A 27,020-nucleotide genomic window follows, 5' to 3' on the forward strand; every position below is an offset into this window, starting at 1 on the left:
TCCTCCCTTTTCATTTTCTTACCTTATTTCACAGGAGAGTATTTGCAGAGAGTCTAAATAACTTGCCTAAGTTTACAGTTAGTAAGAGCCAAGATTGAAACCCATGTCAGCCTGTTTCCAGAACACCATGGAACGAGTGAAGGTGTATTAAAATTTTTGTGGCTGTCATTGCTAGAAAAAGCAGTTTGGGTCACACTTATTCAAGAAGGTCTTGAATATAAGGTAAATAATTTGAATTGTATTGGGTAGGTGATTAAAGGTTAAGTGTTTTCAAATGGTAAAGAAATAGTAGTGGTGATTTTAGTCTTGTGTGTAGTGTGGTTTGATGGGAACCCTGCATTTTTGATTCATTCATTTCAGAATCATTTATTGAGCATGCATTATGTTTTAATAATTGTTATAGGTACTGAGGACATAAGGATGAAGATAATCTGCTGCTTAGAGTAGTAGAGATTTTCACTGATGAAGGAAAGAATTTTAGTGCAATCTCTCAGCCATGCTGCAAACACAGCTCTACGATCTTGCATAAATTAATTTCCTGGAACCTAATTATTTTCATATGTAAAATGAGAATAATAATACACATAATGCCTACTTTGATGAGAAATAAAAATACATGTAGTATGCTTGACCTGTATCAGACACATTTATGGTACCTATAATATTTAAGGGATTTGGAGAGCGCATACAATAAGAATGAAATACCTAGCCAAACAATTGATTTTTCCACTAATCAAATGTCAGTCAGTTTTAACTGATTCCCTCCTTCAGTGATTACATCTTAAATATAATGAACGATGCTTTTTGCTCTTATAACTTGAACACTGAGATAACTGTGCTATGCACAGATCTAGTCAACATAGTAATACTCTATTCGTGTAAAGAACTCAAGAGTTAACAAAGAACATTTATTTATACCATTTTGTTTGAGTCTTCCAATAATCATACAGATGAGGAAACTGATATATTTACTCACATGGTAAGAAGCAAAGCCCAGTTCATATATTTGCCTATCTTTAACAGCGCTTCTTACTACACTATATTCAGTTCAGTTCAGTTGCTCAACCATGTCCGACTCCCTGTCCATCACCAACTCCAGTGTTTACTCAAACTCATGTCCATTGAGTCAGTGATGCCATCCAACCATCATCTGTAATATAGTGTACCACACCATATTACCTCTCATTATATCATGAAGCATGCTAGTAGTAATAATACAAAAATCACAATGAATCTTCCAATTTTTATATAGCTTATCTATATGAAGGAAGTAAGTAATTTGAAGTTGAATGAGGAAAAGAAGGCAGACAATACAGAATTTCTTGCTCTAAATCCTCTATGACCCACCTCCCAGAATATTGGAAATAAAAGCAAAACTAAACAAATGGGACCTAATTAAACTTAAAAGCTTCTGCACTACAAAGGAAACTATAAGTAAGGTGAAAAGACAGCCCTCCGATTGGGAGAAAATAATAGCAAATGAAGAAACAGATAAAGGATTAATCTCAAAAATATACAAGCAACTCCTGAAGCTCAATTCCAGAAAAATAAATGACCCAATCAAAAAGTGGGCCAAAGAACTAAACAGACATTTCTCCAAAGAAGACATACAGATGGCTAACAAACACATGAAAAGATGCTCAACATCACTCATTATTAGAGAAATGCAAATCAAAACCACAATGAGGCACCATTACACGCCAGTCAGGAAGGCTGCTATCCAAAAGTCTACAAGCAATAAATGCTGGAGAGGGTGTGGAGAAAAGGGAACCCTCTTACACTGTTGGTGGGAATGCAAACTAGTACAGCCACTATGGAAAACAGTGTGGAGATTTCTTAAAAAACTGGAAATAGAACTGCCATATGACCCAGCAATTCCACTTCTGGGCATACACACTGAGGAAACCAGATCTGAAAGAGACACGTGCATCCCAGTGTTCACCGCAGCACTGTTTATAATAGCCAGGACATGGAAGCAACCTAGATGCCCATCAGCAGACGAATGGATAAGGAAGCTGTGGTACATATACACCATGGAATATTACTCAGCCATTAAAAAGAATTCATTTGAATCAGTTCTAATGAGATGGATGAAACTGGAGCCCATTATACAGAGTGAAGTAAGCCAGAAAGATAAAGACCATTACAGTATACTAACACATATATACGGAATTTAGATAGATGGTAACGATAACCCTATATGCAAAAAAGAAAAAGAGACACAGAAGTACAGAACAGACTTTCGGACTCTGTGGGAGAAGGCGAGGGTGGGATGTTTTGAGAGAACAGCATGTATATTATCTATGGTGAAACAGATCACCAGCCCAGGTGGGATGCATGAGACAAGTGCTCGGGCCTGGTGCACTGGGAGGACCCAGAGGAATCGGGTGGAGAGGGAGGTGGGAGGGGGGATCGGGATGGGGAATACGTGTAACTCTATGGCTGATTCATATCAATGTATGACAAAACCCACTGAAATGTTGTGAAGTAATTAGCCTTCAACTAATAAAAAAAATTTTTTTTAAAAAGTTAAAAAAAAAAAAAAACTTTCTTGCTCTATAGTATTCACATTGTTCTGATTTTCTTAGGTGGATTGTTAACTATATAAATTATCATTTTTCTTTATTACTTTGTTGCATTTGTGATTTGGCTGACATTTCTTTTTGATGTGTCTACTTGCCTCATCTATCCATGATGTGTTGTTTCTGCTTCTACTAAATTTCAATAATTTCCTTCCCCTTTCTGATTTGCACCCACATTTTTTTCCTTATTGGGTTGTTCTCTGTTGGTAATATATCCAGTTCCTATATCTTCGCTTTCATTTTTTTCTTTGCCTGAATAACTAAGTCAGTTTATTTACTTTTCTTCCTTTTCATGTTACATTATCACATGATAATTCACCAATAATTATGGCTGGTTTTACAAAACAATTATTCTGAGGTCTTATAGAAATCTAAGTTCTTCAAAAATACTGAAAACATTTTTCATAAATATGTTTTAAGAGCAAAGTACTGGAGGGTAAGTTGGGGAAATGAACATGAAGATTGACCAGATAATGTCATTTACATTTTATAGATTCACATAAACAGTTAACATTAAATAAGTTAGGAGCTGTAGCATGTAAAAGCAAGAACAAGACATGGGTCCTGAAGAGCTTACGATCTAGTGAAAGAGAAAGACAAATATATAAACAACTGCAGTACCAGACAGTATATTGTTATAACTATGGCATGAAGTGTTGAGGGAGCCCAGAGGCTGTACTAGAGTGTAGAAGTTATAGGATTCCTCAAGGTTGGAGGCAACTGATTAGCAGCTGGAGATGGAACTCATTATGCCCCCTGTTAGATTTTTTTGTTTTATTTTTGTAGAAACAGTCAGGCATCTTGAGTAAGTTTTATGGAGTAATATGGAAATGCAATGGGGAGTCATTTATTTGCACAGATATCATGGGTGGTTTTTGAAAGTGTGAAATCTACTCGAGGACTGATGAATTCTGGATTTCTGCCAGAAAAAGGGAGAGTTAGAAAGCCAGGAGAATCTTTCCTTTATCACAACTCAGAGTTGGGGGTGAGGACAAGAAAGGAAATTGGAGGCCAGCAATGTGACAGACCTCAGGTGATTACTATCTCATTGTAGGAATACACTGGACAAGTATTTGTGGAAGAACACAGGTCATTAAAAAAAACCCTTTCCATTCCCATTGCTTCCCCAGTTTTTTGAGAACTTTGGGATTTCAAGAAATCTAACTCTGTTATGCCATGTAATTAAAATAATCTATAAATGTTTATGAAACTAATACATGGTGAATGCAAACATTTCAAACATTATAGTGTAAAAAAAAAGTGGAATTACTATTCCTCTACACACCCACTCATACTCTCCAGTGCTAACAATTTGTTAGCACTTGGAAACATTTTCTACCATAGTCAAACACACACACACATTTTTTTCTTTCTCCAAAGAAAATTTGTGTTACTCCCACAAATTTGAGGTTGAAGTCACCATTAAAAGTGTGGGCTCTGGATTGGGATAGAACCGGGCTCAAATCCTCTCCAACTTCCTGGCTCTATGACCCTACGACTTCTTTAAACTTCTTTAAACTTCATTTTTTGTGTGAAGGATAAAAATGGTATTACTTTGTAAGGTTTGAGAATCAAAATCTAGAAATCACTTAGCCCAGTGACTGAACACATAGTAAGTGTTCAATAAACACTATTATTGTCCATGGCAAGTGACCTTTCTCATTTTAAGACTAAAAATAAAATCTGTTCAACCAATGTTCTTTTTTTCCCCCCCTGACTAAGTGTTATCTGGGTTGGGAAGAACTTGCTTTTCCAAGGCAGAAAGCTGATCCAAGTGTTTCACGAGGCTTCTCTCTGAATCTTCAGGGCAACTCTCCCGCGTCCCCCCAACATCACTTTCTGTCTAGAAAGTGGACTTTTCAATAAAAAACTTCTGTGACTCAGGTCGTGACGAGAATGCTCAACCAGGTCAGGCTATTTACACTGTGTGCACTTTTGCTTTATCATGCAATTGCTGGGTGGCACCCTTTTAAGCTCGCCTCACACGGTCGCGCCCCTCCATCCCCTCTTCAGAGGCGGCCGCCAAGGAAGAAGCCAATTCTCCCAGGAGCCGGGAGAGAACTGATGGACGACAGGCGCCTCCAGGGCGCAGCAGCAGACGCGGGCGTGCGAGGTGCGCCCTAGGGGTGCCGACTGCTGCTCGAGGGGCGCCGGTGGAGCGCCGACGGGTGGCTCCTCCCGGGGCGAACCTGGCACTGCGTTCTCCCCATCTGCGTGCGGGGGCATCTGCCTGGCCGTCTGCAATCTCAGACCCCGCCGCCTCCACTCTGCAGCCCCGGCCGGTCCCACGCGCTCGCTTTTTTGGCACTTGCCCTTTGCCCTCCCATGGAGTCATCTGTTTACTCTCCCCTCGCTTCCAGTCACCCACAGGTCACCCTCCCTGCCACCACCGTCACCCATTTTGTCCCCTCTCCCTTCTCTCCTCACTCTTCACCTCTCCCCGGGTCGTCTTAAGAGGACTCCGCCGACGGAGATGCTGCAGAGTCCGCGGCCAGGGTCGGCTCCCGGGAGAACCCTCCGTCCACCTTTGCCCCCTCCCCGGGGGCGCGGGACGCAAGTTTCCGCCCCGTCCTTTCCCCAGTGACAGGACTCGGCTGCGGCCACGGCCGGGGAGGCGGAGGGAGGGACTGCCTGACTCCCGAGCCCCCTCCCCTGATCGCGAGCTCGCGCGGTCTGTGTGTCTCTAGGCAAGTGCGGAGACGCGGAGGAGAAGGAGGAGGAGGTGGAGGAGGAGGAGGAGGAGGGAGTTGGGGGAGGATCTCCATTGAAATAAACAACCAGGCAGCAGTTATTAACACGGGAACATGGCGGCCGCAGCCTCAGCCACGGCTTCGGCGGCGAAGGTCAGCGCCGACGGCAGCCGGCACCTGACGGCGTGACCGACCCGAGCCGGTAACCGCTCCTTCCCTGGGGGCCGCGAGGGCGGGCTGGAGCGGGGGGCGGGCGGCGGACGGGCGGGGGGCGCCGCGTCCCCACCCCCCGGCCGCGATCGCCCTTCCTGCGCCGAGCCGGGCAGAGCCGCGCGCCGCCGAGAGGGCTGTTTTGTGTGCGGGGAACCGCTGCCCCAGTGCGCGGAAAACGGGAGTTGCATCCCCGGAGAGGCGCCGTGAAGCTGGGGAGTTGGGACTTGGGGGGGTGGGGAGGGGTGGGGAGGGCGGGAAGCGGCGGGGAGACGCGGAGTCCCTGGGAGAGAAAGGAGGCGCTCCAGCGCTTTGCGAGAGCTCGGGAGACGAGTCCCGGAGCGCGAGGCGGGCGGAGGCTGCAGCCCGCGGCGCCGGCCAAGAGGTGAGAGCCGAGGCGCGGCGGAGGCCGGGGGCGCGGGTGCGGCCCCCGCCGGAGGAGCCCCGGCGCCTGCCGCCCCTGCCCGGTGCGGGTCGGCGGGGAGCGCGTCTCCTGCGCCCTCGGGGGGCGCGAGGCAGAGAGACGAGAAGGTGAAGCCCGAGAAGGTGCATTCTTTCATGGAAACGCGGAGCGACTGCAGCGCAGGGTGGGAGCCGGGCGAGGGGTGGCAGGACTCGGGAAGTGGTCGGGGGTGTGTGAAGGTGAAGCGCCTTGTCAGGGGCGGCCGGCGGGGTGAGACGTCGGGAGGAGAGGGGATCCGCGGCCCGGCGGCCGGGCCCGGCCCGTGTCAGCGCCGGGGGCGGGGGGCGAGGGGCGCCGCGCGCGGACGGGAAGGAGCTGCGGCGGGCGGGGCGGGCGGCGCGCTCGGGCCGAGCAGGCCGGGCCGCGGTGGGGGCGGGGAGCCGGGGGGCCGGAGCGCGGCGGCGCCGAGCCGGGCTCGCCCCTGACTTAACTTTCTGGGTGCGGGCGTGTGTGCAGGAGGCGCGCAGGGGCCGGGGCTGGGGGCGGGAGGCGGGCCGGGAGGTTCCGGGTTGGCTCGCCAGCGCCCCCTCTTCGCTCCCCCATCTCCCCGCCCCTGAAGGGACAGGCCCTCAGGGCCCCAGGCGGGAAGCGGGAGGGGCCCTCCCAGCCGGCTCGAGACGGTCACGCCCCGGGCCCGGGGACACTGCTCTCTCGGGCCTCTGGGGGCTGCTGGGGGAGGGGGCCGGGGGTCGTCGCGGCGCGCTGGCGCTCCCCGCCCCCCGCCCCTCCGGGGAGTCCCGGAGGCGCCTCTTCCGAGATCGGGGGTGGGTCGGTCCCTGGTTAGCTGGTTCCTCCCTCTTCCCCCCTCCCCCTAGTGGTTTCCGGGGCCTGCGGGACCGAGGGGCGGGAATCAGGGACCTGAGCGTCCTGCACCGGCTCGGAGCGGGACCGGGCCTAACGCCGTCCGGGTCTGTCACTCTTAGGGGAAACTTTCCCAAACCGGGGACCGAGCCTGAACACCCTCCTCCGTCACCTCGTCCTCTAATCCCACTCCCACTCCACCTCCTCCACTGCCTTCCCCTCCCACCGACCCGAATCTCGCAGCGTGTGACTGATGGGGCAGTGAGCCAATCGAAGGCGGGGAATTGACCTGCCGGGTGTCGGTAAGCCAATCGCGGGGACCGCAGGAAGGAAGGGGGCGGGGCTTCTTCCGGACCAGTTGGAGCGGAGTTGCAGGCAGGGCGGGGGAGTCATGGAGACGCCAAAGAGCTATCCACTCTTGTACATCCCTGGTCACCCACTTCTAGATCTGTGGGGTAGTGTCACTCACAGGGCCTCCTACCCGGGGAAGCACGCAAATTGCACGAGATACTGTATTGCTTTGGTACCAACAGAGACGTTGTCTTAGACACAAGGAAGTCTAAAGGTACTTAGGATGTGGCAGTAACTGTCCGAGGCCCGTTTCTAAAATGGCATATATTGTAGTGATCGCGTTCCGAACCTCAGCGCTCGGTTTACGTGCTAAGGATCCTAGGAGTTATCTGTTTACCTCTGTCTCAGTTTCACTTAGCTACTCCAGCGTGGAGACAATGAAATTTGAAAGGCTGCTCTGAAAACGAAGGCATCGGGAAAGCTTCACGTCAATTGATTATTGGGAGTGTAAAGCATCATTGTTTGTATGGCTTCACTGGTTCCTTGATTAATTAGAGCGCCAGTTTCCAAAGTGCACTTGGAAGTTCGGCGTTGGGATGACATTTTTAAAAAAAGTTGTAGTTTATGGTATGCATTTTTATTTTTGGGTTTTTTTTTTTTTTTTTTTTTTGCTCTTGAGTAAACAACATGAAGTTAGGAACCAAAGCATCACTGTTTGCAACCTAAAGCGTTGATATTTAAGGAGCAAGCCAGTCAAAGAATATTTGTCTACAGAAAAAAAGTGAATAAATGTAGTTTGCCAGATTACTCCCACACAAAAGATTCTTAAAAATAAATTAGTTTGCTTAAACACTAGTGAATGGTTCAGTGTGTGGGTACTTTTTTGGTGTTTGCAAGGTTAGGAGACATCTTTGGTTATTTTACACTGTTGGGTGCAGTCTAGTGACTTACTCAACTCTAACTTTTCAGAATGGGAGGATAGGTCTTTGGTTGTTTGTAAAGATCATAGGTTGCTCTGCGGGAATAGCAGTCTTTTAAAAAGGCAGCAGCTGCTGCTGCTATGCTTTGTGTGTGTGTGTGTGTGTGTGTGTGTGTGTGTTTGTGCTACTCTTTGTTGGGGAGGTTAGCGCACACTGACAGCAGCAAGACTCCTTTTCCCAACTGGAATTTGTAGAATCTTTGGGAGTTCAAAAGATGAGTAATGTTAACTTGAGAATGCATCTATTCATTTTGTGATGAGTATCCCATGAATTTAATCTTGGGGCTTTTTTTTTCCTTTTTGAGGCATTTTATGTGCGTGATTACTTATGTATACTGCTTTCTCAGGCTTTTAATAACTTGGTGTTACTAAGAAAGATTTGAGGGGTCTTTTTAGGAGATTTAGGGTTTTTAGGGAACAGTGTTTAACCACACTTTATCAATGTGCTCTGTGTAATAGACCGGTTTCAGATTCATAATGTGAATTCCCAATCCAGTAGAATTGTAAGTGTTCATGAAGACAGAAATTAATCGCGTTTTGTTGTAGCCCTTGAGGTGTTATTTTAGTGATACAATAGTAAAAACCGTGAATATAAAACAAACATTTAGCTGCCAGAAGTAGGGAGAATTATAAATTAAACAGCGTGCAGCATTTGACAGCATGCAGAACCGCCCCGTCATTAGTTAATTTAGTTCCTGAAGGCCACTCTGATGTGCGCCTTTTGTATGCTCAAGAGCAGCACATTATTTTACTCCTTCTCCACAATAATCCTTGAGACTGTTCTCAGATTCTTAGTGGCCGTGAGTAGCAAGTCCCCTAATGCCTGGCTAGGGGAAAAAAAAATCCTCTCAAGCATATGGAGACATCTAGAAAAAGATGTGCGTCGTCAGCTGTGATTCCATTGTGTGCTCGCAGACTGGAGCTGAGCCTTCCTCCTGGGAATTTCAGTCTTAACAGAGGAGTTGTAGATGTTAGGATACTGAAGCAGAGGATAGAAAAAGAGCTCACCAATTACGAATTTAATATTTGTTAGATAGATTAGCTCTGATTTTAATCCTTCATTGGTTACACAGAATTTACATGACTTTTGCTCCGTGTTAGAGGAGCGTTTTCTGAGCAACCTAAAATGTCAGGATCAGAGGGGAACTTGGGCTGCCGTGTGAGGCCGTAAAGGGGTAGTGCTCCTTGGTTGGCTTTATCTTTAGATATATCTTTTTTTTAATTTTATTTTTTATTGGCAGATAATTGCTTTACAACATTGTGTTGGTTTCTGCCATACATCAACATAATCAGCCATGGATATACATAATGTCCCGTCTGTCTTGAACCTCCCTCTAGTTATATCTTATTAAAGCTTTGCACACCTTAGAAGCAAGGACCAATGAACAGTTCTTTAATTACATACCCTGTATTTAAGGATGCAGTACCTTAGCTGTTTCATATCACACCCGGTTGAAAAGATGACCCATTAAATTGACAGCTTGGATTTCTTAGAAAAAATTGTGTTGTATTGGATTTTAAAAGGGTGCTCTTTAAACAAACTTTCTAGTTTAGTTTTCTGAGATGCACAGTGTATCTTTCTTTGATATTTTGACCATTTGTCATGATTGATATTATATTTAGATGCATGATTAGTGCTTCACTATTTTTATAGCAAAACCACTTTTGAAGTCATTATTCATTTTTCAATATTTTGTGTTTATAGTTTTGGTCATTTATGTTATTATATGCTATATCAATTTTAAATTAAGAGAATAGGAGGGAGAGTATAAGTCATTTGCTTTAAGGTATTGATCTTTTATTACAGTAAATCATAAAATGAACAGTGAATCAGGATCTTTCCTGCAATGAAATAATCAGATTGTTTACAAACTAATAATGAAAACCATTTAAGAGAAAATAGAACAAACCCCTTACTCAGTTTTTTAATACACTTTCACATGTTGAGCTAATTTTACCTCTAAATGCCTTGTTTTCTCAACAAAAACGATTTTAACATTTGTGTTTATTTCCTTTCTTGTTTTTACAGGCTTGCAGAAGGGTTTATGAATTCCTAACTGTAGAAAGAATATTATGTCATATTACTTTTTAAAGTCTATTAAAAGTAATGTCTGGAAAAGCCGTACAATATGGATTTAGTGTCACAGGCCCTCAATTCAGACAGTATAAAAACAACATATACTTGATGGATTCTAGATAGTAATTTCTAACAGAAGTGAGAATGTGACTTTTGTGGATATTTTAGAAACTTGCGTAGTTTTCCTTGCTGTTATAAAACTGAGGCAAGGGTGATTATGGAGAAGAGTGGAAATCTTAAAGATTGTGCTATGAAGGTATCTGAAATTAAATATCTACATGGTCTGCAGATAGATTATAATACTCTTGGCTCTTATAGCAAAGATTTTATGTACTTACCCTATGAAATGTTCATCAGTGACCATATTTCTGGCTTCCAGCGGCTGTGATGACGTAATGCAATTGTGGAAACATCGATTCTAGGAGTTTTCAGTTGGTTCCCTATTTGGAAACTTCTAGAGATGTATTAAATAAGCAGGGAAACTACGGAAGTATTTGACTTACCTACTTTTGGAAATAGATACTTAATTTTAAGGAAGAAAGAGTAGAGCTGCTTATAGGTAGACCTTATTAGCAGTAATTACATAGTTATTAATAGTTAAAGGTTCTGAAAGAAAAAAAAGTTTTTACTTTGGGTGTCAGTTGACAGATGCACATGAAGAGTTGAAGTTAGCCTGTTAATTCTGGCAGAATTTATGTTTTTTAGGCAGTCAATTATGAACTATTAAGAGTTCCCGATGGAGTTCCCCGTGGCCAACTTAACTCCCATTTTGGGCTTTTTATATCTTGTTATTGCATTCCTGCTTCATTTAACCATTGTTTCATTCATTTACTCATGTTATTTGATGAGTTTTGAGTGTCCCAGCTTTGGCAGTTTACTGCCAAAATCCTCTGATTAAAGGGGGAACACACAATGGGTGATGATTTTGTTTTATTTGTGGTGGGGGAGGGGTTGGGGAGGGACATGTCCACTCTAATGTTCAATTTGCTTTCAAACTAAAGATCTGCCCGTCTTTTAAAGTGTAATTTTAATTATATAACAGAGTCAGATAATTCTGCTTTAATTTGGGTTTGGGTTCCCCCCCCCCCCGCCCCGAAAATAGGATTATAGTGTTTATAGTAAAAAAGGTTGTTAAGTGTCCCCTTGACTGATTAGCTTATGAAGAAATAGACTTCCTTTAATAAAGGTATGAATATTTATAACTAGTTTTGTTTTATTTTCCTGAAATCATATTGTGTGTGGTCAGCATGACGATCTCCAGTTGGGTAAAGGTGACCTCTGATTTCTGTGGATTGTTTGTGTCTTGTCGCTGCTTTGAAGAGTAACATATCCTGTGTCTTACCTCCCTGGTTTTCTAAAGGGTGGAAAAATCTCCTTTGCACAGCCCTTCACAGGTATTCTGCTGTGGTAGTCAGTTTTTCTAGAGGAAACGCACTCTTGCTCTTGGCTGAAACATCTGTATTGGCAGAGCAGCAGCAGAAGTGATAATGGCATCTCTCAAGGAGTGCCATAAACTTCTAGGGGCTCTCTGAAGCATGCTGCCTTCTTTCATTCTTGCCCATACCCTGTGAAGTAGAAGCTACCCTCACTTTCCAGGAGATGAAGTTTGAAGGGGAGTAAGTCGCTGTGCCTCTGAGCAAAACTTTGGGGAAAAATGAACCTTGCCCACCAAATGGGGAAGCACTGTAAATTTCATAGGGGATGGTGAGTCCGAGGACATCTTCCTATTAAGGATCTGATAAAGCAGTGTTTGCAGGTTTTTGTAAGACTCCCAGTCTGGTGGTTTAGGTTGTAAAAAGGATGAATAGGTTTGAATAGACCCAGTCCTGCGAATTCTGTAGACCTGTATCTTTCCCAAACCCTTGCCTCCAGGCAGGCCTATACCTGGCCAGATACTTACCTTAAGACCTACAGAGAGTCTCCAGATTTTTTAGTCATCAGCCCGGTATTTAACAGGTCCTAAATTGCAGGATTCTTTCTTGTCTTTTAATTTTCAAAAAATAACGAATGGAAGTGGATGAAGTAAAAAACAGGTAATCTTTAACTGAGTGCTCACTTAAAACCTGGTGCCCTTTACTATAGACTCCTGTCTGGCTCTCACTGGAACGCAGTGAGGGAGGCACTCTTGTCCCTCCGCTTTCACAGTTCAGGAAGTAGAAGCACAAAGCTGTCAAATAACCTGCCAGAGGTCACACAGCCTGAGTGCTGGAGAGGAATTTGAACCCAGGCCAGCGTGGCCCCTTCGCCCTGCTCCCTGACTAGTGAGCTGGCCAGCTACACCTCCTTGCAGCCTCGCGTGGATGTGTGCCACCCAGTCCTTGTGGAAAGCACGGATCAGTCATTCCCCACGAGGGAAAAGGACGGGTGGGGGTGTATTTTGCAAAAGCACACTCAGGTCCCATATTGTTTCTCACAATAAGAAGCTCAGAAAATTAACTTGCGAAAACTTGAATGTGGGAGGAGAGGCAGAAAAGAGATGGAGAGAACCTTTTAGGGGATAGAGGTTTTGGACAGATGAAACACTGGTGTTTCTGTAACATATATTTCATCCTAGCACCTTTAGCTGTTAGCTGGTGGTTTGTGTGATGCATGTTTGGCAGATTTTTTGCAACCCATGTAGCACGGGTGACTCGGTGTTGCGATATTGTAGTCCCTGAAGGAGGCTGATAATATATTCAGTCATCTGACTTGTACTCTGCTATTTGTGGAATTCTTCTGTCTGCGCAATTGTTTTCAGGGAGCCAGGAGAGCTTTCAGGGAACTCTTCACCTGTGCACGTGTGGGGATCAGCAGGCACTGCTTTCCGTGTTCTAGCTGCCATTCTGAAGCCCTGTTGTAAGAGATGAACATGCAATGCATGGTATTTTCTGTTACTCATTTAGTGGATCCTTAGGAAATGTGATCCCACGTCTCCCAAGGCTTAACTTGCAGGGTGTGACGGGGTCCTGGGAGTTCCCTTTGCTTCTGGCTGACCTTTGCCCCTGGAAGTGGGGTGGGGTGGGGGGAATGAAAGTGTTAGTCGCTCAATTGTGCCCTACTCTTTGTGACCCCATGGATTGCAGCCCGTCAGGCTCCTCTGTTCATGGAATTCTCCAGGCAAGAATACTGGAGTGGGGTGCCATTCCCTTCTTCAGGGGATCTTGCCGACCTAGGGATCGAACCTTGGTCTCTCACATTACTGGTGGATTCTTTACCATTTGAGCCCCCAGGGAAGCCCCTTGCCCCTGGAAGCCCAGATCTAAATGAGAATGTGCTTTTCTGGCAGACTGTTCCCACCTACAAAATCAGTCCAGGAATCAAACAGGAAATGATTTCCCTTGCCTTTGGTGGTCTAGTACAATTGGTACTGGTTATAAGTTGGAAATACTAAGGGGCTTCCCTGGTGGTTCAGACTGTAAACAATTCACTTGCCAGGGCGGGAGACACAGGAGACGAGGGGTTTGATCCCTGGGTTGGGAAGATCCCCTGGAGGAGGCATGGCAACCCACTCCAGTATTCTTGCCTGGAGAATTCCATGGACAGAGGAGCCTGGCAGGCTACAGTCCATAGGGTTGCACAGAGTTGGACACGACTGAGCGACTAACACTTTCACTTCCACTTGGAAATATTAAAGATGATTTAAGATTGGTGAAAATTTCATCAGATCCCTAAAGTCTTAGGAATGCCCGCCTCTCTGGAGTTTCTGGTAGTGTGTTGTATTTTCAATTTCTGTAGTTCTCTTCTGAGATTCATATATAGTGCTCTTGTTGCTTTTCAAGTAACATGTATGACTATCTTGATTCCTTAAGATTTTTCTATAAAAGTGTGATATAGAAATATTTTCCATTAAGAAGTGTCATTTTATTGTATTCTAGCACCACCAGAGTCTTTTCTTAAATAAACAAATAGTAAGTATAAGTCAGAGCTTCCCAGGTGGCTCAGTAGTACAGAATCTGCCTACCAATACAGAATACATGGGTTCGATCCCTGGGTCGGGACGATCCCCTGGAGAAGGAAATGGCAACCCCCTCAAGTATTCTTGCCTGGGAAATCCCATGGACAGTGGAGCCTGACAGACATAGTCCATGGCATCACACAAGAGTCAAACATGACTATTTATCTATTAAACACCAACAACAAGAATAAATAAAACCTAGTGAAGTTATTTAAAAATTATTTACGTGATAATCTTTATGTAAGTAAAGTTGTATAAAGATCTGTTTATGGTGTACTACCTTGTATTTTAAGCAAGAGGTGTGTACAGTTAAGAGTTTAATAAACTAAAGGCTGTAAGCTGTTGAATACAATGTAAGAAAATGATACTCATTGTGTTCTGAGCATACTGACAGTGGCAACTGACAGTGACAAAAGTCAACAAAAATGCCTGGACACCGAAGGACATTAGAAAAGAAAACCAGAGCATTCTCCTCTCCTGGGTGAAGCACACGCACATCATAAAACCACATTCTCATAATCATGGATGATCTCACCATAATAGTAAATTTCTCACTTTGAGAAATAGCATTCAGGAGGAGAGAGCTGGGAGGTGGAGGGAAGCCCAGGTCTGTGGGCTTGAGGCAAGTGAAGGTGGGTCAGGATGGAGCTGGCAGGGGGGCATCTGGCCTGGCCCTGCGTGCAGGCCGTCGGGTGAGCTGGGACTCTGCTCTCCACCACTCCCTCCTGTCTCATGGTCACTGGAGACAGGCCCTGACCCTGTGGTGGGGAGGGCAGGGCAGAGGAGGGAGAGCCGGTGACAGGTGAAGGTGGGTGAAATCCCAGGGGATCCAGGTCCCAGACACTCAGCCGCACAATGGCTGTCTCCATCCGGATCTCACACCAGGAGCTGGGTGGCTCCTGCATGCAGAGTGTTCAGATGAGCTGCGTCCTTAATCCTGGACCCTGGACCCAGACAGCAGTGCAGATGGCCGGCTCCCTCCAGGCACCCCTCAGCCCTGCGGCCCTTCTCCTCTGATACTCTGGGTTACCACACGGAGCACTTGGGAGACTTTCTTCCCCTTCACAGGTGAGAAGTGAGGGGACCACTCCACCCAAGAGCAGGCAAAGACCAGGTAGGTTGAGGGAAGGCCTTCTGGGGCTTGTGATTTTCATAGGCCGAGCTCCTGTCTTCACCTGGCCGGGTGCTCAGAGGAGTGAGGGAAGCCAGGGCCTTCTCACCAGAGGAACAGAGAGGGTTTCCTGGTCATGGAGGCCCTCTTCATTCCCTTCCCCAGAAAGGGAATTTCCCAGTGAAGGTCAGGTGTCTCTAGTAGCCTCACCCCAGGCTTTCTGGGCCTGCCTCAGTGGTCCACAGATGTTTATCCACTTGGAGAAAGGGATTGAGTGTGTAGCGGGGGAGAAAAAAAAAGGAAAGGTATTTGGAAGGAAGCTGAAGGTGGCCTTCAGGGGAGTTACTCATTTAATTGAGGCAGAAAAGGGTTAGAACCACGCAGTTGGAAAATATCAATGCAAAAGAGTAGTCTTGCCTGAAATCTGTAAATTAATGAAAGCCTTGTGGCCCAGATGGTAAAGAATCTGGCTGTAATGCAGGAGACCAGGGTTCGATCCCTGGGTCAGGAAGATCCCCTGGAGAAGGGAATGGCAACCCACTCCAGTATTCGTGCCTGGAGAATCCCATGGACAGAGGAGACTGGCAGGGTACAGTCCATGGAGTTGCACAGACAACTGAGCCACTAATGCTTTCTGCATAGAGGAATTCCAGAGTAACAAGTCCATGCCCTTGGAGCTTGAGAGATTTTTCAAGGATGGACTGTTTAGTTTATCAACTTGATCAAACTGAGTAGTCAACTTATAATACTTGTTACTTTAAGTGGAACCAGACTCCTTAATACACACTTTTTGGTGAAGGTTTAGATAAATAAGTGGAGGGCCATAACATGTTAGTAAAGCAGATTAGATGTTTTGATAGATATTAAACTCATTTAATATCAAGGAGAGAAAGCATCAAATGGTTTGACAAATCTGGCATTAAAATTTGTCTGTTGTGTTCTGTGCTGCTGCTGCTGCTAAGTCGCTTCAGTCATGTCCGACTCTGTGCGACCCCATAGACGGCAGCCCACCAGGCTCCTCTGTCCCTGGGATTCTCCAGGCAAGAACACTGGAGTGGGTTGCCATTTCCTTCTCCAATGCATGCATGCATGCCAAGTCGCTTCAGTCGTGTCTGACCCTGTGTGACCCTGCGGACAGCAGCCCATCAGGCTCCTCTGTGCACGGGATTCTCTAGACAAGAACACTGGAGTGGGTTGCCATTTCCTTCTCCAATTGTGTTCTATGATATGCTTAAATGATTATGTGCACTGACTTGCTGTCTGAATGAAAGAGGTACAACAGGGAATGGTACCTGTTTTCTTACTGGTTTGCTACAATTGGGAGACATAGTAAGGACTGTGTGTGTGTGTGTGTGTGTGTGTGTGTGTGTACGTATACACATACATGTATTTTTTTTTCCATTCATTTCGCCCCTCTCACATAGTATACAGAACAGCTTAAAATCATTCATTTTTAAACTGTATTTTGGGCTGATTTAATGAATTCACCTTTTGTACTGTAAGTAATAGACTGATCCTTGTATAAGAAGTTCCCAATCACCATGGAATGACATTCCCAGACACTGTCTAGATGGGTCTACCACAAAGCTGTATTCCCATATTTCTACTCTTTATATGAACCTTTGTACCTATTAGTCTGTTCTTTCTGGTCTCCTCTGAACACGTTGACCATGCAAGCTCTTGTTTTTGGCTGTGTGGCTTGCAGGGTTGAGTCCCCCAACCGGGGATTGAACCCATGTTCTCGACATTGAAAGCACAGTCTTAACCACTGACTGCCAGAGATTTCCTGAGAAAGCAGTTCTTTTGATATAAAACTCAATTTGTTGAGAGTTTATATGATTGACCTTAGTTCATAGCAGAGTGTACAATCAGAACAAAAAGACGGAGTTCAACAATATTTGAAGATTATTAGTCAGTTGCTTATTACATTGATTATAGATTTTACATAGAAAATTCTTTAGAAAAAGAAGGAAGTCCACTTCAAGTCAGAAACAATAAAGACAAAGTTTTGGTTTTGTTGCCTCAGTAAAACTGAGCATTTTCTGTATCGGACTTACTGACTTTTCCCCTGCAGAGTATTTTGACAGTATGATGAGAATAGGGATTGATAATCTCAGTTTATAGTGGAAAGAGGAGAACAAAGGTAAAGAAAACTGGGGGAATCTGGTAGTTCTGGAATGGTGATAAAGCAAAAACAAAGTATAGGGCTGTCACTTAAACACTTCCATGGAAGAAGTGATAAAAAAAGAGAATGAAAGCATCACTTGAAGGGCTGATGTCTCAGTAGCTAAATAATGAAATTCTACAACTATTCGAAGAGCAAAACCCTTATAGACCGCACATTATTATATACTTGTGACAACACCTATAAAATTGTTCTCAACTTTCTTCCCAAATCTCTACTTCAACAGTAATTTTTTTGCTTTGTGACATCATTTTACTTGCACAATAAGTCAGAAGGCTATCTATCTGTCATCTATTCAGATTCTGTCAGCAACCAATAATGTATTAAGCAGTAGAAACGGTCTCCAACCTCAGTGAAAATGCAAGCTGGTGCTTTTGGATGTGTGCAGTATCATGTGTCTCTTTTTCCTTAGCTGCTATGATGCTTCCATAGTGTGGTAGAACAAGTGGCTGCATAACAGCCATTTCAGTGTTGTGTAATGCTTTTCCTTTCCCTCTTTCTCTACTTTGTCTGTGTGTGTATATGGGTGTGTATTGCATGAACTATTTGGAGGTAAGTTACAGATGACCCTTTATCCAGAAAGCATGTTGCCATAAAATAAAGGCATTACCTTAGGTAATCACACAAAATAACAACCATTGAACCTAACAAAACCTTTTTTAAAGCCTAAGAAAACTCATATCATCAAGTATCAACTATTTCAGTTATCCCAGTTTTCTCCAAATTGTCTGTTACAGCTTTGGGTTTCAAACCAGGATCTAATGAAGCTCCCCCTTTACATTTGGTTCAGTTCAGTCGCTCAGTTGTGTCCGACTCTTCATGATCCCATGAACTTCAGCATGCCAGGCTTCCCTGTCCATCACCAACTCCCGGAGCCTACTCAAACTCATGTCCATTGCGTCGGTGATGCCATGCAGCCATCTCATCTTCTGTCGTCCCCTTTTCCTCTCGTCTTCAATCTTTCCCAGCATCAGGGTCTTTTCCAATGAGTCAGTTCTTCATATCAGGTGACCAAAGTATTGGAGTTTCAGCTTCAGCATCAGTCCTTCCAATGAATATTCAGGACTGATTTCCTGTAGGATTGACTGGTTGGATATCTTTGCAGTCCAAGGGACTCTCAAGAGCCTTTTCCAACAACACAATTCAAAAGCATCAGTTCTTCAGTGCTCAACTTTCTTTATAGTCCAACTCTCACATCCATACATGACTATTAGAAACACCATAGCTTTGACTAGATGGAACTTTGTTGGCAAAGTAATGTCTCTGCTTTATAATATGCTGTCTAGATTGGTCATAGCTTTTCTTCAAGAACAAGCATCTTTTGATTTCATGGCTGCAGTCACCATCTGCAGTGATTTTGGAGCCCCCAAAAATAAAGTCTGTCACTGTTTCCATTGTTTCCCCATCTATTTGTCATGAAGTGATGGGACTGGATGCCATGATCTTAGTTTTCTGAATGTTGAGTTTTAAGCCAACTTTTTCACTCTCCTCTCTCACTTTCATCAAGAGGCTCTTTAGTTCTTCTTCACTTTCTGCCTTAAGGGTGGCATCATCTGCATATCTGAGGTTATTGATATTTCTCCCGGCAGTCTTGATCCCAGCTGGTGCTTCATCCAGCCTGGCATTTCTCGTGATGTACTCTGCATATAAGTTAAATAAGCAGAGTGACAATACACAGCCTTGACGTACTCCTTTCCCGTTTTGGAGATTTGGTTCAGTAATCTCTGTTAATAATCAACAGTTCCCCTAGTTTCTGTTTGTTGGTTTTGTGGGGTTTTTAGATGCTGTTTTTTTGTTTGTTTTTTAGCGGTTATTCTTTTAAATTAAACTTTTTGATTGTGGGGAGATACATGTAAAATTTACCATCTTACCCATTTTTTAAGTGTACAGTTGAGTAAGGTTAAGTGCCTTCATATTGTTGTGCAACCAATCTTTTCAGTGTTTAGACTTCAGTTTTTCAAGTAGGGCTAAGAAATTAAGTTGTTAAATATATTAATGGATTTGATAGGGCTGAAGGAGCACTTAAATACTAAGAACTTCCTGCTTGAAATACTGACATCTTGGGATGTTTTCTCAGCGCACCCCTTGTGAAGTCTCTGTAGGTTTGAACCTAGCCATACTTTCTACAGACACGTCATAGGGAGATTCATACAACTGATGCTGTGAGGGGAGCAGGCACAGAGGGGATGCCTGCCTACGAGAACGCTTACTGTCAGAGAATTTGAGAACTTCTTTCTTCCTCGAAGTTGTAGATTTCTGTGTTAGGCACAGGAGGAGGTTTAGATTGAGACGTTAATTTTATAGCACACTTGGCTATTAAATAGAAAGCTTGTATACCAAGCACTTCTTTGGAGTAACTTCATAGAGATGACTATTTCCTGGGGTTTTGGAGTATGGCAGTTTAGGAGACACGTAAGAGATGCCAAGTGGTAAGAAAAGTAGGACTGGATATAGGCCTTTGTATTTAACAGATTCAGACAATTTTAAGGGGACTAGAATTTAAATGACTGATTTTTGATTTTTTTTTTTTTTTTTTGCAAGACTTTTCTGAAATGTCTTACAGACATACTAGGTGATGTCCTCATTTCTGCCATTTTGTGAGTGCGGTGCTGTGTTCAGTTGCTCAGTCATGTCCAGCTCTTTGTGACCCCGTGGACTGTAGCCCGCCAGGCTCCTCTCTCCATGGGATTTCCCAGGCAAGAATACTGGAGTGGGTTGCCATTTCCTACTCCAGGGGATCTCCTCGACGCAGGGATTGAACCCGCATCTCTTGTGTCCCCTACATTGGCGGGTGGATTCTTTACCACTAGTGCTACCTGATATGGTGCTGCTTAAGAAAAGAATGTTGGCCCTTGAAACGTTGTAAACCAACTATATGTCAATTAATAAAGAAGATAAATAATTCATTAGCATGGTTTAAAAGAAATATATTCATGAATATCTTTGCTCAACCTTGCAGAAGGTGCTTGAAGAGCTTATTAAAATAAACTGAATTAAAAACAAAAAATGTTGGCCTTTTGGAGAGGGTTGAACAGAGTATTGTGGTTGTGTTTTTCAGTGGATTTGTGACATGGTAGCAGTTTGGGTCAGCTGGCAGGAAAGTACTTTAGAGTTCTGAAATGTAACCAAACAGCAGGGACATTAAGGACTGAGGGGACAGAGGCGGGGGCAAAATTAATAATAAAGTCATAGTACTGCAAAATAGTGGCTATACAAAACTTTCAGAAAATGAGGTCTCATGTATCTATTTTTTTTGCTTCTGGTTTTTATTCCTTTGAGCACCTCAAATTTTAGCATTAGTTATTTACGAGAAAATGCTTTTAAAATGCATAGTATTTTCCTGTTTACTAAACTGATTTGAAATGTGCTGAAATTCCCCTGAGTGTCCATGGGATCTTTTAGGATACTGATCTGTCTGTCTCTTTACTCAGTCACTGTAAACCATGAACCCCTTACTACCAGCTCTAGCTCAGCAAACTAGACTTGCCTTTTTCTGTTGCCTGGATGTTACTTTTTGAGTGTATGTGTATATGTTTATGTTTAAAAATTACAATGTAAAGAACAGTCCATTTTCTTTTTTTTTTGGCACTTTACCTGCTGCACGGGTTGGGAGTTGGGAACACAGAGATTAAAAAAGAAATAGGCTCCATCCTCGAAGGTCTCACAGTTTAGGGAAGGAAAGAGACAAGTGGACAAGTAATTACAGTATAATATATGCGTTAGAATAGAAAATTGTCTTAGAAGGGCTGGACAGACATTTTATGAGCAGCAAACAGTTCCTTTTGTGAGGCAAGGAAAGGCTTCATAGCTGCTCTGTGGTTTGATTTGAGCATCACGGGCTGATGCAGATTTCATCAGAGAGGAGAAAAGGCATTCTAAAGAGATGTGCATAGGATGAAGATAGAAAGTAATGTAGTGTGTTTCTAATTCCTTTTATTTTACGTGAACTTTCACTAAGACCTTTGAGAGTCTGACAGACTGTTATCAATAAAGCAGGTAATCTTTAGAGCACAGCCCTGGGGAGATTTATTTTGAAGCTTCAGAAAGAAGCTTTTTTATCCTTTGCCTCTTTTTCGTTTCTTGTTTGTGTTCGGAATTAGAGAGTTTTGTTACCGTTGCTGCTTAATATACCATCTGAAACTTGGTGGCATTCTGCTCACGAATGTTACCACGTTGGGAAAAGGCATGATGGGCACAGCTTATCCACTCCATGATGTCCTGTGTCTCAGTGTGGATGACTCAGATCCAAGACTGAGTCAGTCAATGGCTCAGTGTTGGAAGCAAACAAAGACGTGCTCACTTGCAGACCTGGTGCTGGACAGAGGCTGTTGGCTGGGACCTCAGCTAAGTAGTAGGCTAGAATACCTGATTACAGCCTCTTTGCATCTGCTTGAGCTTCCTAGCAGTATGGCCTCTGGGGTTCAAAGAGTGATTTCCAAGGAATCTGTATCTAATTTTATGACTTAACATCAGAAGTCACATCTTAGGCTTTAGTCACAAGCCTCCCCAGATCCCAGCTCACCTTGGGAGGAAAGTTACAAGTTGAACGAGAAGAAGAGCATGTGGGATGAGAGGTGTGGTCATCTGTGGGAACTGTTGTCTGTCGCAGGCTGAGTTGAAATGTTGCTGTCCTTTCCTTTAAAAGAAGAGAACAGTGAAAGGAGTGTTTATTGTTCCTGAGATACATGAAATGATTCAATATGAGATATAACGAGCAGCAGCAGATGCAGCTAAGTTTCCTCAGTCGTGTCTGACTCTTTGTGACCCCTGAACTGCAGCCCGCCAGGCTCCTCTGCCCATGGGACGTCCCTGGCAAGAACACTGGAGTGGGATGCCATTTCCTTCTCCAGATAGTTCTTTAATCCCTCAGAAGGTATGGTTCCTCTGATGAGATTTTAGTTAGATGTTTAGAAGAACTTTCTGATAAAAATTTATAGATTTTATTTAGAGCAGAGGAAATCTGTATGATTTAAAGATAAATTTAATAATAATGAAGTGTATACTACCTGTGACTGGATCTGTCACCTTGAGCAAGTGATTTAATATGTCTGAGTCCCAATTTCTGTTTTTGTTGAATGGGGGCTATACTTGTTTGCCTCAAAGAGTGGTGAGGCTCAAGGTTTAATTATTAATGAAGGCAAAATGAATTACATGACTTTAAAGAAATCTGGTAAAGGGTTCTCTTTTATCACTAAGGAGGATGGTGGGATATTCGTTAATCTTTCTCAAATTTTTTTTTAAATTCTAGAATTCTTTTTTTTTTTTTAACCAAATAGAGGGGGAAAAAATGTGGCCTCTTTCTGTTACTTTCTTTGCTATTCATGTATTTACTGTGTAGAACTTTTGACTAAATGATAATGACATATATTTTTGGACCATTTGTTTTACCAGAAGCATTTCTAGGGAGTTAGGCCTGGAAGCTGCTCGTGTTATGGGTAATAATTAACACACTTCCCTTCAAAAGCACCAGAATGGTGCTGCCTCAGCAGATCATGTTATAGATGAAGGCAGCATTTTTTTTGTTGTTGAAAGGCGCTGCTTTTCCTATGCTGGAAGCATGGATGATGTGGTTTTAGTCTAAGTTGCTGGTCCCAATATCAGAGAGCATAGGTAGTTTATCTTGCTTGTCAAAATGGAAATCCCGAGATCTCATCACGATTTACAGAAGTATAGGGTTGGGGAGGGAGGGTGTCTGGTTTTTTTTTTTTAAAAAAAGAGACTCTTCAGGTGACCCTGACAGATAAGGTGGGGGGTCGGACGACAGGACCACAGAAGGTCCTATGGTCTAGACCCTGAGACTCCTCCTCGCCAGGAATCTCAGTAACCTGAGATTAAGCAGGGGTTGGGGACCAAAGAGGACCCTCCCTCGCCCATCTCTGTGTACTCTTTGAGCACACTCTTACATGTTAAGAAGACTCTCAGTAGCAGGAAGATGAGAAAACCACACGCTGAAGTAACTAATGACATTTTGTGTACCACCAGCCGCAGGCTTGTCTTTTGAAAAAGGCCTTTCCATTTTAAGGACAAAATAAAAGTAAAATCTCTGACGATCTTGAAAGAAAGGTTGTAAAATCTTTCTTGGAGAATTGACTAAAAATGTGTGGAATGTTCTGTTGGAAGCTGTTAACACAAGAATTCTGGAGTTCCTTGAACGCAGGAGGTTTACTTCCTTCCTTTTTTATTTCATTCTGTGAGGTCAGCTGGGGAGTAGCACTTAAGAGCCACGCTGCCTGGATTGTGGTCTGCCTTCATCACTTGAACAGGCATGACCCTGTGCCCCAGTTTCCTTAAATGTCCACTATTGTTGTTATGATTACTCTCAGTCTCCTTCAATGATCAGTTTTTGACCCTAACTGGTGTTCGATAGATCTTGACTAGTTATTTGGCATTGTGGTTCAGAGTAGATTATTTTAGATGCAAATTGAGGACTATTCAGGGAATTATTTTGGAAGTTAATCCTGAAAGACTAGAAGCACCTAGGTATTCAAAATTATTTGTGGTCCAGTTTTTTTTAAACCATCTTTCTTTGTCAATTAACGCATGTTCCAGAAATGGAGACAGTCATGCCGCACTCTGTTTTTTAGTCATCATAAACTGTTTCGTAATTAGCAACTGTTTAGAGTAAATGTGCAGCTACTCTGATCACAGAATGATTATTGTCATCACAGAGCATCTTAGCCCCTAGTAGGTCTAATTCAGTGGTTCTCAAGGGGTAGGAGTGGGGAGCGAGGACAAAGATTAGTTGAATGGTGGTCTGCCAACTTTCTTGTCCTTGTTAAATCCATGTGGTTCCAAGCTGGTAGTTACTGTTTTATGCAGGAAATTGAGAGGAGAGTGATTTATATGCAGAGAGTTAAATTTACTTATGTTTTGGAGAAATTTGGGGCAGTATTTTTAAAACTACCCAGAGGTGGTAGAACATTTTAATTATCATATTGAAAATATCAGAAATACACGTAAGATTGATATTTCATAAACATGGAAGATTGAATGCTTGCTTGATATATCTAAATATTGGTGTTAGAAGTGGACTGTGGTATCCTATTCAAAGAGATAACTTAGATTTCTGAGGAATATCTATATCTATGTATCTATCTATATATAATGCCTCAATATTGGAATCATCTGGCTGGTTTTGATTATAATTTAAAACCGCTATTTTTTTTTTTTTTTTTTTAAGAAAACTGCTACATAAGACTTGAATGTTATTTTTGACCAGTTCAGACTGTGCTTTCAAATACAGTGATTTTTATCAGGAAAAAAAAGAAAGATGTTCTTGCTAAGAGTGGTTGAACATAATTCCCTAAATCAGGTATTTGTTTTTCCTGGAGTTTGAATATAATCCTGTAAGTAGACGTTACAAAACCACCTTAATTACCAAGGAAAGCAAGTCTCTTTAGCTCTTCTCTACTTCAGTGGTCTTCATTTAGTTAAATCTGGTCTTCAGTAACAATTCTGTTTTTCATAGGGATAAGCTCACTCTGGATTTTTCAAGATCCTGGCCTGTTTCATAGATCAATTGACATTTCACAAATCACAATGCTGGATGCCCATATTTAGTTGTGTTCGCCCACATTTACTACACAAATGGAGTACAGTGATTTAAGCAGAGGTGAGGGGAAACTTTATTAATAGCTAAGTTCCCTAATGGGAAATTTCCAGATCCTCAGGGGGAGATGAGATAGATAGAGTTACCAATGAGGAACATTTAGAAGCTCTGTGCATGAAGTTCAAAGGAACAAACACCTTCTCTTATTAGTTGAATGTGAGCAGGGTATTTGTGAACAGCATAAAGGAAACTTCTAGAATGATTGTAGTCTTCCTCTCCATTTAAAAGTGTTTGATTTAAAGAGTCCAGTTTAAACATACTTTATAAATCTCAGTTACCCTGTTACATAGGCTGATGTCTGTTACTTCACTTCTAGTCAAGCTTCTGACCATGGGCCTGCCTTCAGTGAGTAATTACAGGTTAATGGACTAAAACAGAAGGATCATGTAATTCCAGGTCTAGCTCCTCCTCAGTGAGAATTTTTCCTTTTAGGTCTGATTGTTGTGTGTTCACATAGGAATTAGCATAGCCTCATTTACTGCTTAGCCCTCTTCTTTTCCCAGCGTCCTGGTGGCTTGACAGGACTTTTCTGGAAGAGACACATGTGTGCACTAGCATCTGGAGGAACTGTCTTATGCTCTGGGTGCTCCATCTAGAGTTTACCTTTTCAGCTAGATGCCACTGAATTGGATATGAAAATTTACTATCTTTCTCCCGTTTTTCTTAATTTTTCATATTTGTTTTTAATCTTGAAGTAGGAACATTTATTAGTGAGTCAAATGAGCTATTCAGTGAGAGCTGTGGGAACTGTGGAGTACCATCTGTGTCGTCTGCGATGTGCCATATCAACTCGTACTTGAGCTTTTAGCAGGGAACGAGATACAGAATCACAAAGCATCATTATTAACACAGCTGATCCTGCAGCGAATCAGGGTGAGAAAATGCATCTCTGGGGGACGAAATGCTTTTTTTGAATCAGTTCTATTAACCCTTCTGGACCGTGCAATACCGTTTTGTAATTTACCAATTGGTGTGTGCCAGTTTGCTATCTTGGTATGTTGAGAAAGAAATGCATGCATGCTTTGACTTGGCTGAGACTCGCTTTTACAAATAAACTGTAATTTTCATTCAGAATAGTTATGTGCTAACTTCCTTCCCTGTTTCATATTCTGAAATTCCTGAGCAACAATATCTAATAGCTGTATACATGTCCTAGATAGGGTTGGTGGGCTTGGAGCAGCAAATACTCAAGCCTTCCCAGCATGGGATATTTGCATTCCCTGGTCTTCCATGACTTACATTGCATCATGACCAAGATTTCTTTGTTCCTTCTTTGTTGAAATTTAAAAAAAAAAAAAAATTAAACTTTTTTTTTTCCGGTTTTATTGAGATTGACATATACCATTGTATTAATTTAAGGTGTACAACATGATTTGATACATGCCTGTACTGCAAAGTGGCCACTACAATTAGTTTAGTTAACATCTGTTACTGTACATACAATTTTTTTTCTTGTGATGACAGCTTTTAAGATTTACTCTCAGCAATGTTAACTATAGTCACATCTAGACATAACATCCCCAGACTTTATCTTATAGCTAGAGATTTGTTTCTTTTGTCCACCTTCACCCATTTCCCTCTACTGAGGCACTTCTCCCCCCCACACCATCTGTTCTCTATTTCGCTGAGTTGATTTTTTTAAAAATTCTGCATGTAAGTGGGATCATACAGTATTTTTCTTTATCTGACTTATTACACTTAGTGTAATACCCTCAGGATGCAAACATGTTGTTGCAAATGGCAGGATTTCCTTTTTTATGGCCGAATAATATTCTGTTGGATCTGTCTACCTGTCTGAATAAAATTTGAAAATTTTATTTACTTGTCAATGGGTCCTTGGGTTGTTTGCATGTTTGATTGTTGTACAAAATGCTGCAGTGTACATGAGAGTACAGATATCTCTTTGAGAGAGTTATTTCGTTTCCTTCAGATACAAACCCAGAAGTGGAATGGCTAGATCATATGGTAGTTCTGTTTTTAATTTTTTGAGGAGACTCTGTACTGTTTCCCATAGTGGCTACACCAGTTTCCATTCTCATCAGCAGTACACAAGGGCTGGTTCTGATTTTCTCCACATCCATACCAGCA

General features: G+C 43.0%; 1 protein-coding gene across 2 annotated transcripts in view; it reads left to right on the top strand.

Moving 5' to 3' along the window:
* Window positions 1-5,352: 5,352 nt before the first annotated feature.
* NCOA2 (nuclear receptor coactivator 2) overlaps window positions 5,353-27,020 on the top strand; it is a 280,040-nt gene continuing 258,372 nt past the window's right edge. For both annotated transcript variants that reach the window (XM_065903337.1, XM_065903338.1), the window contains exon 1: window positions 5,353-5,474. The gene's annotated coding sequence lies outside the window, so the exon portion shown is untranslated. The remainder of the gene's footprint in view (window positions 5,475-27,020) is intronic.

This window comes from Muntiacus reevesi, chromosome 12, assembly GCF_963930625.1.
Source record: "Muntiacus reevesi chromosome 12, mMunRee1.1, whole genome shotgun sequence".
Classification (NCBI taxonomy): domain Eukaryota; kingdom Metazoa; phylum Chordata; class Mammalia; order Artiodactyla; family Cervidae; genus Muntiacus; species Muntiacus reevesi.